The sequence below is a fragment of the Sciurus vulgaris genome (assembly GCF_902686455.1).
Source record: "Sciurus vulgaris genome assembly, chromosome: 7".
Classification (NCBI taxonomy): Eukaryota; Metazoa; Chordata; class Mammalia; order Rodentia; family Sciuridae; genus Sciurus; species Sciurus vulgaris.
In genome coordinates this window covers 82,331,975-82,342,806 of record NC_136467.1, presented here as the reverse complement: position 1 = coordinate 82,342,806, position 10,832 = coordinate 82,331,975, and the positions used below count along the sequence as shown (strand labels likewise).

The 10,832-nt window shown below is 34.5% G+C and overlaps 1 long non-coding RNA gene across 2 annotated transcripts; it reads left to right on the top strand.

Moving 5' to 3' along the window:
• Positions 1 to 5,642: 5,642 nt before the first annotated feature.
• LOC306665205 lies at positions 5,643 to 9,448 on the top strand. Of its 2 annotated transcripts, XR_013764938.1 has the most exons (4): positions 5,643 to 5,866; positions 6,201 to 6,316; positions 6,428 to 6,551; positions 7,145 to 9,448. It is a non-coding gene; the product is annotated as an uncharacterized lncRNA (long non-coding RNA). The 2 variants fall into 2 exon arrangements; XR_013764939.1 differs by having other exon boundaries at positions 5,643 to 6,316.
• The last annotated feature ends 1,384 nt before the right edge of the window (positions 9,449 to 10,832 follow it).

Sequence of the window (10,832 nt, the reverse complement as noted above, 5' to 3'; positions counted from 1 at the left end):
ATAAGAGCATGTATACTTGCTGTGCTTTAGAACTGTAATTTGTTTTTATTGGTCCCCAGTTATTACTTTTCTTTCAAGTGTTAACATCAGTAAGTCAATTGAAGAGTGAGATTTTTCTCTTATAAGTAGCATGCACTCCGGATTGAATCAGGAGAAGCAATGTTTGAGAAAAAAGTGACCCAACTAATGTTGTGGTGGCTAGTCATAGGCTTTAAAGCCTCCAAGGAGGTTTATATTCCAGGGAGGGTTTAGAGAAAGGAAGGAATGTGTCTGAAAACACTAATGAAGACAGGAAGCTCATTTCACAGATTGGTCTAGTGAGTGCTTAACAAGTTGAATGAAATGAACCGCATATTTTATATATTTTCATTCACTCTGATAAAAAAAGTCTCAGAGAATACTTTTTTTAAAAAAAATTAAATGAATTGCTTGTGGCTTTATTGAATATATTTTGGAACAGGAATGATTTTAAAATTAAAATTTCTTCAAAACTTTGTGCTTACATAGCATTTGTCATGGCCACAGAATATGTTTCCTGCAGAATGAATTCCTGAGATGTGGAATAAATCAGGCAAAGTCCTACATTATCCCAAATCTGGCAAACTATGATGGAGAGATGGAGGTACTTCAGGCTGAAAGTCTATAAATCAGTCTCTGGATTTTGCAACTAAAATAGAACTGAAACAAAAATCAGAATGAAAACATTCTGTATCTGTGTAGTGATATATACTCCTTACTAGAAATGGGAGGAGAATCCTTATAGTGATAGCACAAGGAGATGTAAAAATGCCATGAGATGATGGTTATGGTGATAACTATAACAAGCATTTGCTAACTGCTTATTGTGTGCCAGGCACTAGATTATCCTTTTTCTACATAGGATTTTGTAACGACCTTGTTAGGGAAGTTCCTCTTCAATGGGATTTGAAGATATAAAAAACTATTCCTATGGCTACACAAGTCGGAAGAGTTAGGGCTGGAATAAAAACACATGCACTATGATTCTAGATTCTGTACCCATATTTGCTGCATTATCATGAGATTTTGACATAGGGAAGTGACTAAAAGGCAAGAGTAGAATTAATTTATATGAATTCACACTTGCATTAAACATAATAAAGAATAGAACTGATAGTGTTAAAAATTTGAATCAGTGACCAAAAGACCCTTTGAAACTTTTACTACAAATCCAAATGATAAAATATTAAGGGACATGGCGATAGATGCAAAGGATGCAAAGGTCTGATAATGGAGATTCAGCTTAAGAAGTATATGTACTTCTGAGGAAGTCACAATTGAGACAGAGCATAAAGAAAATTACACTCAAGATAGACACTTTTTTTAAATACAAAAAGACCTTGAGATGCAAATCAAGAAAGCTAGTTGAATTTCAGGAAAAAAAATCAATGAAAAAGGTACACCTTATCCCATCTTTGTAATATTTTGGATTTCCAAGGATGTTTATCTTTTTTTTTTTTTTTTTTTTTTGGCACTGCAGATTGAACTCAGGGCACTTGACCAATGAGCCACATCCCCAGCTCTATTTTGTATTTTATTTAGAGACCGGGTCTCACTGAGTGGCTTAGCTCCTTAGCTCCTTGCTTTTGCAGAGGCTGGCTTTGAACTCGAGATCCTCTTGTCTCAGCCTCCCAAGATGCTGGGATTACAGGTGTGCACCACTGTATCCCATGGATTTTTTTTTTTTTTTTACAAAAACTTCTACAAGCATATTGGTATTGAATTCAGACTGGCATCAATATTCATCTTTACAACACTAAATACTGGTAAACCATGCAGCAATCTTTATTTATTTATTTTTTTTTAGTGCTGGAAATTAAACCCAGGGCCTCGTGCTTGCAAGGCAAACACTGTACCAACTGAGCTATATCCCCAGCCCCCATGCAGCAATCTTTACAGACTCATTTATATGTGAAAACAACAGAGACATTGTCAGGTTCTTCAGGAAGTTTTAAGGAAAATAGTAACTATATTGTCCTGAAAAGTTACTTGAAAATATACATTAACTCATCAATACAGCATTTTAAGATAGTTAAGGTTATGGAGTGGGCATATTTTTCTCTTTTCTAGAAGTCTGTTCAAAGGAAATAAACAATATAGGAAGTAATACTGCAAAGATATGTTTTCTACAGTAGTGTTTGTTGCAGTAAAAAATTGGATATAATAAAAAATTCCCCACTGGAAGACTATGACATATCATTCAGTCATCAAAATGACCAAACCAAAGAAATTTAAATGTATCAAAATCCAATCCTAATCTTCATTTTGTGTGATCTCAGCTATGTAAGGATAAATGACAGGAGAAACTATCAGACAGAAATATTTTAGTCATATTTTGGATGGAGGGATTATGGGTAATGCTTGACTGCTTCTTTAAATTTTTTCATTCTTCATTAAAAATTTGCAGTAAACATATGGGACAATATACAAAGATGAAAAATGAAAGAGTAGGAATTGGTTCCTTCAAATCTTGGGATTTATTTTAGGAAACTAGATATCTATAGGTTGATCAAGGTTGCCATCACATTGAAACTTTTTTTCAAACAACCTGTGAATGTATAACATAAATAGTGCACAGGCCACAGGTCTCATGCCAGAGACCTTTAGAGCAGAGTTAACTTTATTTGCAAAGCTTGGAAGAAAATATTCTTCTTTTGACATATTTGCTATATTCCTCCATCCATCTCTCACTTTTTGTGAGTGAAGTGGAACTTTTACTGTAGTTCCTTCAATCTTGCAATTCCTTCAAACCATTTGTGGCTCACATCTTGCTGGGAGTGGTGGCATATGCCTGTAATCCCAGCAGCTCAGGAGGCTGAGTCAGGAGGTTCTTGAGTTCAAAGCCAACCTCAACAATTTAGCAAGGCACTGAGCAACTTAGCAACACTTGTCTCTCAATTAAAAAAAAGCTGGGGCGGGTGGCTGGGGATGTTGCTCAGTGGTTAAACACCCCTGAGTTCAATTAAAAAAAAAATCTCAAGTAACAGTGAGATTTCTCATAGTTAACTTCACAGTAACTTTCTCAGAGGTAAAATGTGCTTTATCCAAAGCCATTGGAATTGGTTCACTTTAGGAGAAATCTTTCCTTTCCATGATATTTACATAACGTAAAAATTTGCTGTTTTATGCAGAAATATATTTCAAATGGACTAGCTTATATTACTTTTCCTAAAATACTTATGTAAAACATCTATCATTTTTAACAAAGAATGCCAATGCATCTGCTTTTCCCTGAAATACTGAAAAGGATTTGTTAAAACGATGCACTGCCTTTCCAGTCTGACTCCACATCCCAAAGGTTCATAAAACATAATGACTGGGCAGGTTCAGTAGCAGAGGAAACCAACTTTGCTTAGTCCTTCATGCCGATCTGGAGGACCTCTGAGACATATGCGATCGAACATAGCAAATTCCAGAATAAAATACAAACAGTGTTTCTGAATATCTTTCAATACTTTGTTTCTATTATTTCTGTGAACTTCTTTTGTTTATATTTCTTTCCTAAAACTCTCTTTGCCATATTGGCTTTCTTTCCTTCTTATCTGTCTTAAAGGAAGTGTCTGGTTTTATACTTCACTGGTAAATGTAAAACTTCTTTTCTGTAGGTTCCTCTTGACTTCATGACTTTCATTCCCTCCCCAACCCGGTAATCCTATGCACTAGCAGCTGACAAAAAAAGCTAAAAGAATGGTTTGGTGCTTTTAATAAAACCCATTGTCAAACTACCCACAGACAATTACCTTATGGTGATATGTAAACTGTTTACAAATATACCATGTTAAAACAGAACAAAAAGCAAAGCAAAATTGCAGCCGCACATGTAGGTCTTCTTGAAGGACCAAAAGTATTTATTTTTAAATACTTGCTTGATTGTCCATGAAAGTAATAAATAGGTATCAGTTGTTTCTGGAGTTTTTTCAGACCAAAATCTCAATATTATTGCCAGTTGTAAAGTCCTGTGATTTGTATAACACTGAGCCTTGAAGTTGTTATTGAGGTTTTTTGCTCTTTTGAGGCAGAATAGTAAAGGGGCTAAATTTGTGGACTCAGGAGACCAATTCCTCAGGTTTCACTCTTTCTCTCATTACTTTATAGTTGTGTGAATTTGAGCCAGTTTTTTTTTTTTATCATTTTGTGCCCGTTTTCTCAGCTATAAAATGCAGATAATAATATTATCCACTTCATGTTTAATTAATGAAAGGCACTTAACGCCCAGAATATGATGTTATATGTGTTCAATATTTAAAAAAATTGTTATTCAAATCAGGATTTTCCCAACATGTCTTATGAACTAATATTGTTAGTTAGCACAATTTAATGAATGGAATGTATGGAAAAGTTTCTGAGAGTGAAAATACCCAAACTTTACATTGACAATTATAGAACATTTAACATTACAGTGACAGCAGCTAACCTTTGATTGTGTACTGGATTAATATTTATTTTTGTTTTTTGATGTTCTCCTTAAAAGTGTTTTGATTTATTTTCCCTGCACTGATCCACAACTTTTAACAGGTGCAATTAGAGGAGCAGGTGACACCAACAAAGTTATGCTACTGTGTATTGAGCATCTCACTTTGCCTGAATTTGGTGATGTTCCAAATCACCAAACCAGCTACACTAACGGCGACCCTGGAGGGCATGTAGATGAAGTGTTCGTCCTGGTGGTAATATCTAGTTGTCTAGAATCCTGACAGGATATTTGAGTTATACTTTTGGCCAGCTGACTGGTGCATGGGAAGAGTGTATAAAGTGTACATCTAATGATGACAGATCTTCAAATTTCTTAACCTATTACTAGTTCATAAAGATAAAAAACTGACCAATTGGGATCTATGAGGTCAAAATGGCCATATTGCAATTGCACTGCTCCACTGTGTAAAATCAAATCAACTGTCCTGCAGATCCTTGGCTGTCTCTTGTTATTAGATGATTCTGATAGTAAATCGGGAAGTTTATTTCCTCTCACAGTTACTTATGCTCATCCTATAGAAAGACACATAGAACTTAGTTACTCTTTATTTTATAAACATGAGACTATATTTTTCTAATTCGTATTTACCTACCAATGTTTACACTGCTTAATTACTTTTTCTTTTTTATGCATGCTACACCTTAGTTGGTAGTATCTAGAAACTTTTAGTAAGTACATGTGTTATGTTACCTGAAGTATGCTTTTTAAAATTAAGATATGAGAATCATGAAGTCTATTTTGGGATAGAATGTATTTCAAATGCAAAATCTAGCAAAAAAGAGAAAAAAACGGAATGAAAATTGGAAGGAGTATGGGTAGATCTTAAATAAAATATGGCAGAAAATTTCTCCATTAGTTTCTTCTTCATTCAATTCAACCAATATTAAAAACAAAAAAAGAACTGTTGCGATTTGTAGGCCCTGTTCTCAATGGGTCTGCTCTGCATTGAATAACAATTCCCATAGAACTTGGGACAGAAGTCAGAGGTGACACTTGCCTACTATGTATGAGACCCAGATTTGATCATCAGCACTTGGAAAAAAATGAATAACAACTCATGATAAATGTTATTGTGGCATCTGGTGCACTCAGACTTGCTAGGATTAAAGTCAAAATTCTTTAGATTTTTTTTGTTTGGGACATTATGAAATCTACAGAAGACATGTAGAGAGTGAAAATATCCAACCATTACCCTAAGGATTATATAACATTTGTTGCTGTAATCATAATAGCTAATATTTTATTATGTGTTACTTTTTACTTATTGCATGCTAACAAGAATTCTACAGGTTTAGTTCATCTTTCAGTTACTTTAATAGACAAGAAAGGAGAATATCTGAATCAAGCAGCCAGCCAGTGACCTTAGAGAGACAGGTATTCCTCATCGCCATATCAAAAGCATGTCCCAATGTGGGCCCTCCCTCTCTGGGTCTTTTTTTGTTCTACATCCTTCATTGGAATCTCTCACCTATTCATTTTCTTATTTACTTTGGTCTCTATGATACTATTTTGTGAGTTACATTAGAGTAGAACAGTATTTGGTATCTAAAAATTTCTCTGAAAAATTTTAATAAATGAACTAATGTTTAATCCTTATAAAACCCTAGATCATTGCCCCTTTGTGGTGATTAATTTGTGCATGAACTTGTCTAGGCTAAGGGATGACCAGATAGCTGATTAAACATTATTTCTGGGTGTATCTGTGTAGGTGTTTCTGAAGGAGATTAGCATTTGAGTTTGTATACAAGTAAAGAAAATTTTCCTCACCAATGTGGGTGAGCATCATATAATCTATGGAGGCCCCAAAGAGAACAAAACAGGTAGGTGAGTGCCTCTGCTTTCAGTCCCCAGACACACATACACATATGTGTGATGGAGGAAAGGTAAAATATTTTCCTCTTCTTAAGCTGACCATCTATCTTCTCCTTCTGGCAGACATTGGACCTTTTGGTTTGTGGACCTTCAGACTCCAAGACTTACACCAGTGCCACCACACCCTTCTTGGTTCAGCAGATTGTGAGATTTCTCCACCTTCATAATCTGAGACAGTTCCCATTGTGTATGTTTCTGGTTCTCTGGATGACCTAATACACCCATTATTTTGATATTACATTCTTAGAAATGGAGAAAAAGAAACAGATAGGAAAAAAGAGGAGATACAGGTCCAAAATCTGAATTTAAAACTGGATTTACTTCCCCTGAAAGCCTGCTTTGTTCTATCCACACCAGTGCTGTCTCAGAAGCACCCTTGGAACTGTGCTGGTAAAATGCAGGTTTAAAAATCAATGAAAGCATGAAGGAGCTAGAAGGAATTAATTTTTTTAAAGTATCATCTTTGCTTGGGTATTAGATCAGTCTTATTCCTTTGGCTTGCCAAATAAGTGACTGACATCTTTAAATGGTTTATGCTCCTCAGCTGTGCTTCTGAGATTCTGATCACAGAAAACCCACAAAACCCACAGTTCTCATCCACATGTATCATGACCAGTCCTTTGAACCAAATGACAGAGTTATAATATTCAAATGATTACTCCTTAAGCATTTCAAATTATTTTCCTTTATATAGAATAAAAGGCAAAAAAGTGTGTGGTATATTTTCTTTGTTGCCTTTTTCTTAAATGTTTTTTGTACTTCTTGAATTTTCTTTTCTAGGTAAAGAAATAATCATAAAAATAATCCAGAGGTATTTCTCCCTCAGACTTCCTGGGACTATTTGGCAGTGTCTGGAGACATTTTTGATAGTCAAAACCAAAGGGGATCCTACTGGCCTTTAGTGGACAGAGACTAAGGACACAGGTAAACATCCTACAACACATGGGACTCTTTTGCACAACAAAGAATTATGCGACTCAACATGTTAATAGTGCTAAGGCTGAGAAACCCCGGTATAATACAGTGATTCTGAATTCTCTATTTTCTCACTTCCTTCTCAACTCTCATTTATAGAAATTTCTGTTATGACATTAGACAATGAAATGTAAACTTGGGAAATGAGTATGGTTTCTAGTTTTTTTTTTTTTTCTGGTTGTTTAGTTCCTTCCTGCTTCTTGCCTGGTTGTGGAATATGATTAAATTCTATGAAACTTCAATTCCTATATTAAGGACCCGAATTACTATTTTTCATTTTTCATGTTCATTGCTAAGTTACTTTAAGAAAAATCCTTACATTGTTTATATACTTGTTGAAAAAATGATAAAAAATGGATGGAAAGAGTTATGTATGGAAATACTTATTCACCATTCAGTGAATAACTCTTTGCTCAGTGAGAACTCAGTTAATAAGTTTATAATATTGAGTAAGTATGCATGATATTTATTTTACCTGGATCTTATTTTAAGTAATATCTAGGCTGGGTTAAAAGGTGGCACAATGAGTATGATTCTCTAGGTGTTTTTTTTTTTTTTTTTTTTTTTTCTATATAGCATTCAAAATAGAGGTTAAAAAGTAAAACACAAAAATGAACAACCTGATTAAGAATATGGCAAAAGCTGAAATAGGTATCTCACCAAAGAAAATACTAAGATGACAAATAAGAATTTGAAAAGTTGCTCTACATCATATGCCATTAGGGTAATGTATATTAGAACAAAATAAGATATTGACATACTAAGGCAATACACATGTATTAGGATGGCCAAATTTCAAAAACAAGGCAAACTTGAGTACTGGTAAAGATGTAAAACAATAGGAACTCTCATTCATTGATGTGGGAAGGAAATCACTTTGTAAGACATATTGCTACTATATAATTGAGCTAGTATGTTCCTTAGTGTCTATCTAAATGCATTGAAAATTTTTGTTCACACACATGTTTATAGTAGCTTTATTCAAGACTTCCAATATCTGGAATCAAAGGTGAATGGATAAGTAAACCATGGTGCCTGGAGACAATGAAATATTATTCTGTGCTCAAAAGAAACATGCTATCAAGCATGTAAGAAGATATGGAGGAACCTTAAATGGATATTAGTAAGTGAAAGAAGCCAATTTGGAAAGGCCACATCCTCTATAATTCCAAGTATGTGAGATTCAGAAAAAGGCAAAATTGTAGAGTCAGTTAAAAGAACAATGGTTGCTACTAATTGGAAAGAGTGGTGTGAGGGAGGGAGGAATAGATGGAAAACAGAAGATTTTTAGTGCAATGAAACTCTTCTTTATGATACTATGATTGTGGATATGTGCCATTATATATTTGTCCAAACTCATAGAATGTAGAACAATAAGAGGGAAGTGATGAAGTTTGGGTGATAATGATGTGCTCATGTAGGGTCATCAGTGAAAACTAATGCATCACTCTGGGGCAGAATGCTAACATGGGAGAGGCTATGCAAGAGTGTAGGTAGAAGATATATGTAAACTATATTTTCTACTCAATTTTGCTGTAGACTTGAAACTGCTCCAAAAAATAAAGCATATTTTATTTTAGAAAGTACAACAGAAAAAAATAAGAGCTAAAAAAAATTCAGACTTCCAAAAAGAGAGAATCTAGAATTTGGAAATTGCAGTACAACAGAAAGTCAACTGATGTTCTTCCAGTTGTCACATAGATACCACGGGACCATATGCTCAGCAGGTTATGGTCCTGGCCAAGTTTTTCACCCAAAGAATTTTTTTGTTTTTTGTAAGCCTGTATTTCCTGATTTATAAAGAAAGTAAATGAGAACAATTTTATGTAAGTGTGTGTAATTGCATAATTTGATATAATTTAAAAGTTGTTTACAACTGGGTAAACCAAATGTATTAATTCTCAACATTTATAAAATGATACAGATTTACTTGAGTATTTTTGTTAGTTCCACGTGAGAATCCATCATGATAAAAATAAAGAGAAATGTGTTTCTTGAAAAACAATGGTCCTGATTCCTTGAGGTCTTTTTCAAACACAGATTGCTGTATTCCCCACCCAGAATTCTCAATTTAGTAGGTCTGGTTGTAGGGCCTGAGAATCTGCATTTCTTTCACAGTGTTGCTGAAAATACAGAATCTTATTTTGAAAACTGCTAACCTATAATTTTAGTGTTAAACAAACTGATTCCTTATTCATGATCACAACCCTGATCAATGTATTATTATTTTTATTTTATATAAGTGAACTCTGAGACTCAGAGAGTTCAATGAGTTTCCCAAGTACACTGAAATGATGCCTACAAGTTTTTGGCATTCTTCTTTGATATCCTAACATAGATGTTCCTTAATTTATGATTTAAGTATATCTTTTTTTTTTTGATACTGCGAATTGAACCCAGGTGCCCTTGACCATTGAGTCAAATTCCCAGTCCTTTTAAAAATATTTTATTTAGGAACAGTGTCTCACTAAATTGCTCAGGGCCTTGATAATTTGTTGAGACTGGCTTTGAACTTGCGATCCTCCTGTTTCAACTGCCTGAGCTGTTGGGATTACAAGTATGTGCCACCATGCCCACCTGGAATCATATCTTGACAAATCCATCTTAAACTGAAAATATTGTTAAGTTGAAATCATCATAGCTTAGTTACATGGTACACCACTGAACACTGATTTCTTGCAATCCCTTGCATGGATGACCGAGAGCTGCACCTTACTGCTACTGCCCAGCCCAGTAAGAGGGTATTCTACTGTATATTGCTAGCTCAGGAAAAGATCACTTAAATTAGTAAATCAGTTTCTTCTGAGTGTGCATTGCTTTTTCCCCACTATGAAGTTGAAACTATTGTAAGTTGGGGACTGTCTGTACTACATTCAATTGTTATTTCTGAAGGGGTTTTAGTCTACATATTATTTTCTCCATTAGTTACAGCAAATGCTATATTTATGCCTGACTAAGGCTTTTTAATTATTTCTTCATTCATGGATGAAACATTGTCTATGAATTGAATAAACGGCTGTGTCAGTGCAGTCATTGTCTGCATATGTTAGACAGCATTCAAGTTACAGAGAGGCTGTATGTGGCATTTTCATTACTTATTTTAGACATAGTGTCATTTGCTTTGGTGTCACATACTATTCTCTCTCTCTCTTTTTTAATTTTAATTAACTGTGGACTTGAATGCTAGAAAATGAGGCAAAGGAAATTTAGAGGGTGAAAGTGCATTCACCTTATTGAGAATCTACTTGACCTAGACACCTTGCTCAGCCCATTATCTCGCTTTCAGAGGAGAACAGAGGGAAATTGGGAAACTACAGCAAGATAGAAATATTCAGGCAAATTAAGATATATTCTTTGTGACTAACTTAAGATGCTAAAATATAATTCTGTTTAAAATTAAATAGTGATGGGTCCATGCTTCCTGCATTATCACTTTGCATGGTAAAGTTAAGATGATTGGCTGTATCTTCAGAGTTTGGGAATTCTATTTTTT